Genomic DNA, 8627 nt, shown 5'->3' with positions numbered 1-8627 from the left:
CTCAGCGTCCTTCAGTAGATCAATGATCACATCAGTGAGGTGTTCAATGGTGGATCTCATCATTATCCTGCCATTGCGGATATGCACCAACTGCCCCTCTACATCCAGCACTCGGTTTTCCAGCTGATAAATTCTCCCCTCCAAATATGTCCCAAAAGCCTTGAGAGCTTCTTTTGTTTCTGTTCGTTCTTCAGTGTTTTGGAGGTAGAGTCTTCTAAGTTGTTTCTCAGCTCTGGTGTTGTGCATGGAATGAGCAAGCTTCAGGGAATCAAATACATTTCTGATTTCGCCCCTGACAGCTTGGAGGGTGGGTGCAGAAGGTGCTAAGAAGTTTCTCCCTATCTGCCTTCTGTTGTTCTTGGAATTTGGTGAAGGCAGATGAGAGTTGCTCTAATCCGTTCCTTAGAGCCTTCAGTAGTGCTAGTTATGTCCAGCTGAGGAACGGATGGTGCTTCAGGTAGCAACTTCTCCATTTTCTTCCCCATCATTTCAAAAATCTCAGCAATCCCAATTTGAGATTTTCTCCTCGATGCAATGGGGATTGATGGGATTGGGGAGGCTGGTTTCTTCTTCTTCTTCTGGTTGTTGTTGCCAGCAGCTAGAGGTCCTTCAGGTGCTTGCCTGATCACAACCTCTTTTGTTTTGGAGGAAAAGGGGGCTGCTGTAGTTTGTTCCTCCATCAATCGAGGAACTTCCAAGCCCTCCTCTTCTGCTAGAGCCCTAGCAATGGCCCCGTCCCTAGAAGTATCGGGACAAATAATAGGGCAAGAGAGGGGCCCTCCCATACTGATTTGCCTGGGAGCAAATGGCTTTTTCTTTTTAGGGGATTCAACAAGAATCCCTTTTCCTTTATCAAGTTTCTTTTATGGCTGAGCCTCATGCTCAGCCACTTGTTCTTCTGCAGCCTGTGCTGCATCTATTTCCTTAATTCCCTCTCCTTGTTATTTCCTAGGAGAGGGTTGTTCTGTTCTTGGTGGTGGTGAAGAATGAGCAGGTGATGGTGGAGGGGACGAAACGTCAGAGGAATCAGAAGTAGCAAAGCTACTTGGGGACGTCTTCTTAGTAGCTGGTGTAGGTTTTGACGTTCCTCCTATTTTTAGCATTTTTGAAATAAACTCATTGTCTTCACTTTCCTCCTCCTTGTCAGAGAAAGTGATTGGCTTCTCAGAGGATGCTCCCTCTGTCCTTTTTGTGCTGCTGAAGGATCTCTTCAGCCTCTGACTGGAACGTTCCCCTTTTATAGGAGAAGCTTTGGCAGGAGATTTCTTTTTGCCCTGTTTGCTCTCAGTAGCAACAAGGGCTTCCTTCTTTACCTTGGTGGGAGGGGGAACGGTTCTTCTTGCCTGGGTGTAGGAAGAAGTGGTTGTTGATTTTGAAGGGGTGGCCTTCGTGGTTTTCTTCTTTGGGGCCTCAGGGCCCTCTTCATCCTCAATTTCATCAACATCACGTCTGACGTTGTAAGCTTCAGGACATGGAATGTCTGTCTCAATATAAGTACTCCTCATATCATTCCATGTTTTAAAATCGATGACAAACCCCAACACCAGGTCTTCATTCTCATAAGTCCTTACTTTAGCTCTTAGACAGAGCTTTGTGATCAGGCAGGGAAGGCAGATGGTAGTCTTCCTGATCTCCTTCTTCAGGCTGCCATATATGATAGGTATTGCATCAAAAGGAATGTTCCTCATCATGCAGTAGAGTTGTACCTGTAATGCCCACTTGACAGTAGCATCATGAGTGGAAGGGGTGAGGTTGATGTTAGCAAAAAAAGACCAGAATTTGGCCTCGTCTTTCAGACTGCCTTTGCAGAGGGCTCCTTTTGCATAAACAGGATCACCAATGGTGATCAAGTTCTTCATGTCCAGCGCGAACCGTGGGACTTCTTTGCTTCCAATGTAACCTTGGTACGGGCAATTGGAAATAGTTGGGAGGTAGAGTACTTCCTTGATGGCTGCAGGGGAAAATGATACTTTCTTTCCCCTCACAGTCACCTCATCAGTGGTGTACCCCTCAGGCAACCTCTTTGCGTGATACAAGAACTCAGCCACCAAGGCAATGTTGAGTTCTCGTACGTCTGTGGCAAACAACGTCCGCCTGAGTTTGGTTAAAGCCCTCTTCACGAATGATGGAAGAGGAGCTTTGTCTTGCAAGAAGATGTTCCTCTCTGCGTAGAGAAATACAACTTCTTCAGTGATTTTAGGTGCTTGGTTACGGCTGGCCACAGGGGTAGCAGTTATTGAAAGTCTAGTCATGGTTATAGAAGAAGAAGAAGTTAGGGAAAAATGCAGGGGAAGGGATTTAATAAAAGCAAAGGATTCTAAGTTAGCAGAAAATAGTAGGGCTTTGAAGGAGAAAGGAGATGAGTTTAAATAGGCATGCAGAGGAGGGAAAATGAGGAGTTTTTCAGGACGTGGAGGTTAAAGACAAGAAGTTGTGGAGGCAGTGGAAGGGGAAAGTTATAGAACGAGTGGTCAGGGTTAGTGGTATTCAACTGCTACTGATGGTGGTAAGGAGGTGGAACGGTTTAGGTTAGAAACGTGGGACAGAGGGAAATAGGGGAGGAGCACTTGCATTAATGGCTGAGGAGACAGTTGCTTTTTCAGGGCACATTTTCAAAATCTGCAACGAGTGCAGATTTGATAACGGGTGCGTATATGTAAGTGACTTAGCCATGAGTCTTTGTCACTCTTATATCTTAAGCCAGAGAACGTTCCCTTTGTCTTTTACCTATATTCTTTAAAAATAATAATAATAATAATATACTAATACCCTAAAAAATGAAAACCTGCTTAACAAAAGAAACAAGAATATAATTTGCACTTATAAAGAAATATTATCTATTCATTAATATTAATATAATTTTTTTTATAAATGGGAATATGTGGTTATTGAACCACCCCAAACTAAGTTCCTGGAACGAAACGTATTTTACTTATTTGGTCTTGGAGTTGAACATCAGACGTTTCCTCCATTTTTGGGAGCTGTGTGGTTAAGTTTAATCACCCCAAAACTTTGCTCTTGTTAAAGGGAAAAGGTATCCACTGGGTTGCCTCCCAGTCAGCGCTTAGTTTAATGTCCTTAGCCAGACATGTTACTTACCTCTTCAGTTTCTGGGGAAGATGTTGAGGGAATTGAGTGTCCCCTGGCAATTTCCCTGGTATCCTGGTGTTGAGGCTAGCAGCTATCTGTCCCAGGTGGGATTCAATGTTTCTGACCACAACATCGTTCTTGGTGACATATTCTTTGACATAATTCTTCAAGGTGTTGATGCGTGGCTCATTTCTATGGAACGGAACATAATTGGTTCTTCCTTGTGGTTCATATGCTCTATTTCTGCTGCCTTGTTGATATTGCTGCTGCTGATTGTTATATGGTTTTTGGTAAGTGGGTGGTCTCCATTGAGGGTTATGGTTCTGATCTTTCACTTTGGTTCCTCCAGGATTTTGATTATCATTGCTTCTGCCTACTGATTGTCTCTGGATTGGGTGAAGTTTCTGTTTCCAAAATTTTTTGCATAACACACCAAGGCAGTGGATGGGCAGTCTGCTGAATCATGGAGATCACCACAAGCTGAGCAAGGTTCACTCTCAGTTGCTGTGAGTTGTAAGTTTTCCATCCTTGGTTGTTCTTGATCAGCTTTCAGATTCTTCACCTCATTCATCAGTGTGGCCAGCTGGGACTCCATGGCAGTTTGTTTGTCTAATTCTAGCATGCCTGGCTTCCTTACTGGGCTCATCCTGTCTAGTGGCCATTGGAGACATCTTTCTGCAGTGCCTTCTATGATTTCGTACTTGGATTCAAGAGTTCCTGTAAAAAGACTGTAAAATTCCCAAACTTTCCACCCCATGGTTTGGACATTTTCTGATGATGTCTTTATATCTCTCCCAAGCTTCATAGAGATTTTCTCCATAAAACATTCTAAAATTAGACAGCTCTGCTCCAACATCAGCTTGGCGAGACATAGGGAGAAATATTTCTATGAACTTATTAGAAAGTTCCTCCCAAGAGTGTTTGGAACCAGGAGTGAGGGTTTTCATCCATGTTTTTGCTTTTAAGCCCAAGGAATGAGGAAACAACCCCATTCTCATACTTTCCTCTGTTACACCCTCAGTTCAAAAATTATCACAGATATCTTGGAAGTTTGTGAGGTGTGTGTAAGGATCTTCTACAGGGAGTCCATTGAAGACTCCAGCTTCCCTAATCATGTGAAACATGATGAGTTTGAGTTCAAAGTTTGGGGGAAGGATCATTTCTCTTTTTGGTCTGTTCCTGAAAGGAGCAGCCAAAGCTCTGAAGTTTTGTTCAGGAGGAATTTCATCATTATTATTGTGATCAGCCATGTTTTCACAAATATTTTCCCTTAGATTTCTTTTTTCCTTGTGTAAAGTACGTTCTGGTTCAGGATCAAAGAGAAACTCAGGTATTTCAGTGGAGTAGTGAGAATCTGCTTCAGACTCTTCTCTCATAAACCATGAAACACAGGTAATATGAACAGCATGATATGTGACAAAATGAAATTTAAAAAAATGAAAATGAAATATACAGAGTATGTACTTAAAACAGTAAGAAGGACAAAATTTAGTGTATCTATCTCTGGCAACGGCACCAAAAATTTGTTGGGCCAAAAGCTTGTTGGGTGAAAAATATATTATGATGAAGAACGTTCTAGTTCAGTAAGGGAAAACACTTGTGTTCTCTCAACTTCAACCCAAGTGCACAAGTGCACGTATCAAGTAATAAAGGGACTATTAGTGCCCAGATTATCGTTCCCACGAGGATAGAACTCTAATTAAAGCCTTAAACTATTTTAAAAAGAATGAAGATGAAAAGAAAAGTTAGTAATTGACCTGTCTGGTCAAACATTCCCTACTATCTTGACAACGTTCTTCAAGAACAGTAGGTTCAATCTGACAGCAAACAGTTCATCGCTTCATTATGTATGATATTCTTCTTGTTGAGAGAAGGAACAGTGTAACAGCCCGTTGTACACCGACATTGTTAACATTAATTATGATATTAAGCGTAGTTACAATCAAAACAATTCATTTATAAAAATGCGAGTAAACTTTTTCTGTTTATTACGCGAACATTTTAAAACAATAATAAAGCGTAATAATCAAAAGATGTGACCGTAACTGTAATATTCTTTGCGGAATAATTATTTTAGTACTCTTATATATCCTCTATTACCACTCTTAAGACACTAAGGGGTTCCCATAAACCCACTTAGCCTAAATCTCATTCTATCCATGTTTCATACTAAATGCCTTCACCTTTTTATTTATCCAAAGGATTTTATATCTCTCTAATGTTACTCACTTCTTAATATGTTATAGATTTATTCGTTAGCTTCGCGTGGGTTCAAACCGCGCTCCATTTGGAGCACCGTAGCCCAAGATATGAATTTTCTAAGAAAATGGATACTGATTCCACAAGACCCCCGCGCTGACAGCGCCACTATTGCGCCAGAGACAGTGAGGACAACACCCACAGCGCCAGATTGGCGCCCATAGCACCATGGTCACTGCCTCCCACTGATGGGTGGCGCTAATAGCGCCAACTTGGTGCCAACAGCGCCACAGTTCTGAAGGAAGGCACTAAAACAAGGAAAATTCAACCTATCTTGGTATTTTACCCATAACTTAAGTTATACTAATCCTATGGACCCAAACTTGGTCATGTTGGAAAGGTAAAAGAAAGATATATAACTTCCATGAAGGCCAAAGGGCCCAATTCTATCATATAGGGGTGTAAATTGGGCAACACTCTAATTATATTTTTTAGAAATTTCGCCAGAGTTTTCTTTGTTTTTCAAATAAATCCCAACTTTGCCAATGTGTTCTCTAACCTCAATTTGTGCCAAATAATCATTGGGTGGGACACAAGGACCAGCAATGCCTTGGTGCTCTTACAATTATCACTGTTTATTTCCAATTACTCAATTTATATCACATTACTTACATTATTAAACTCAACATATTTCAATCACCTAGATCCATTTGCATGTATTACTTAAACATACACATAATCATAATCCTGAAATAGGCCTATTGCCCTTTCATCATATTACGTATGCTTCAATATTACACAAAATCCAAATGTAATAATTACAATTCTCCAATTTACATCATAAGCCATAAAGTCTCCAAATACAACATGAATAAATAGACCTCAAAATGAAACATAATACATATGCAACTAGACTTAGGCAAAAGATGGCATGAACAAATATGACAATATACATCATCCTAAATCCATATACAATGTTCATGCCCTAAGTCTAGCCTAGGCCCAATGGCCACTAAAATGCAAAATATGTAAAAGTCCTACGTCTAAATCATCCTACGAGCTTCTTGCCCGCCGCTCTAACACCACTGCTATCTCCTGAAATAAAGTCCCCAAAGCGGGGTGAGATATACGAATATATCTCAGTAACCCAGAGGTTTTGTAGAATACTCCGCCCAATGGCTCACTTCAATGCATATAAATAATACAACATAACATCTGAAAACGGGATAAAGCAAGGGGATTTAGTGAAATAGGGAAGCATAGGGATACAAAATATGACGAAGCTGGAATGTCCAATGCCAAAACCACGCAACGTCCATCCCATTGGCTCGGCATATAAGCCTACGGGTTTCAAACCAAGGCATGTTCCCAGAACATCAACCAAGGCACCCTCCATCCATATCCACCCAAGACTTCCTAGTGTGCTCTTATCCGGATCACACACCACGACCCCAGATCAACTGGAACTCCCTCACGGAGACCTATCCAGTGGAAGTCTGTAACACCCAAAGGCAAACAGTCTACTGGCCAGAGACACGGTACAACCTATGTACCACCACACATACAATATGCATGAACATGTTATCCTATGTTATTTACATACACTTCCTACCATTACCCTCAACGGGCATGGTGGAACACACAACGAGATCAAACCCCAAAACCAAGGGATTACATGTATAACCCCCTTTTCCACAGCTCCACAGTAATAAATCCCCGAGCTAGGTACAACAGAAATGCCTACACATAAGACATTCCCAATTTAATTTCCATTCACCAATTTCATGCCAATTATCAAGCATAAATGCATGATTCAAAATACTTACCACAATCTCTTTTAGTCTGGGACCAAGGGCAACCCACCGAGCTCATGGTTCAGGGTTTAAATCTGCGTAAGGCAACCTACAACGACCATATACAGATCAACAGAACACGGTACACCACCAAATTCACAAAACGTCGATTTTTCCTCCCCCCACCAAGAGAGGTTCACCCATTTAAGTGTTAAAATACAAATTATTTTTCTTTATTTTCTTTTCAATTTTCTTAATTATTCCAAGGCTACCCCAATGTCATTTTAGGTGCCAATTTGCATCCTATATCATCCCAACATCATTTTGCCAATTAATTCGCTCTAGGCACAATTTCCATTTCTACACAATCCCACTATTTTTCCTTTGATTTCCAAAGCATCCAACCATCACACAACCCTTCTAATTACAATTTAACAACACAACCTATCAACCATACAATTTAACAACATCAAATCCTCATTTTACTCATTATGGCCGAATTGTACATAGACATACACCAAGGGATTTTTCAATTCAATTCAACTACTCCACACCTCATACAATCCTATTATTAACTCATACAACCATCCAACAATCCAATTACACAATTCTAACAACAATGCCAAACACAAAGTCATGGCATACAACACTCCAAAATATCATTCTAAGACATATTTATCTACTACACATTTTTCATTTAAGCTCTCTAACTACATCAATGAAACAACCCAACTTAGGTCACCATAAGAAACTCAAAATCAAAACCATAAATGAGTGAGAATGCTTACCACCAATCTACTCCTAGGCAACCAAAGAGTGAGTTTCAACCTTTGAACGGTCCAAAATCGCCACCAACCACCACCAAAATGGGCCAAAGCCGCCACCAACATAGCACAATGATCTCCTCCATCTCTCAATTTCGTGGCTCACACAAGGAAGGGAAGTTGTTCACAAGATAATTTGGAGCAACTTTTATGTTCAACATTTTTGGATTTGAGTAGGATTGGACGGTGTTTGGGTTGTTTAAAGTTTCAAGAAAAACTCCCCCTTTCTTCCAATGGAGGCCGTGGGTTCGTGGTGAGGGAGGAGAGAGAATGGTTCAGATTTTTATGACTTGCCATGTGGCCAAGTCCACTTAAGTGAGGTGGGCCCCACCGCCACCTCACGCGATTTCAAACTAATTCGAATTTCTCTCATGTTCCGCTAAACGTTCATAATTTCCTAAACTAATTAGAAACTCTAATTTTTAACATTAACCATTGTCCTTTAATTTCTCTTGATCAGATGAATCCGGAGTTTTCTGGTCGTTCGGAGAAATCGCAGTTTTAAGCTATTACGGGTGTCGTAGGCACGCTTTCCCAAACTTACTAATTTCCATCGATTTTCATCAAAATCATAATTCGTAGTCATATATAAACCTAGAGCTCAAAATTCAATCGGCACGCTTTACGGTGCAATTGTACCGCAGTCTTTTTACCCGGTAAAAACACTATTCACTGAATTTTCTGACACTTGCCTAACCACTCAATTTTTCGTTCTGAATCC

The sequence above is a fragment of the Gastrolobium bilobum genome, unplaced genomic scaffold (genome assembly GCF_033153095.1).
Source record: "Gastrolobium bilobum isolate Gb01-03AN ecotype WA unplaced genomic scaffold, APGP_CSIRO_Gbil_v1 utg44794, whole genome shotgun sequence".
Taxonomy (NCBI): Eukaryota; Viridiplantae; Streptophyta; class Magnoliopsida; order Fabales; family Fabaceae; genus Gastrolobium; species Gastrolobium bilobum.
This window is presented reverse-complemented; position numbering follows the sequence as displayed.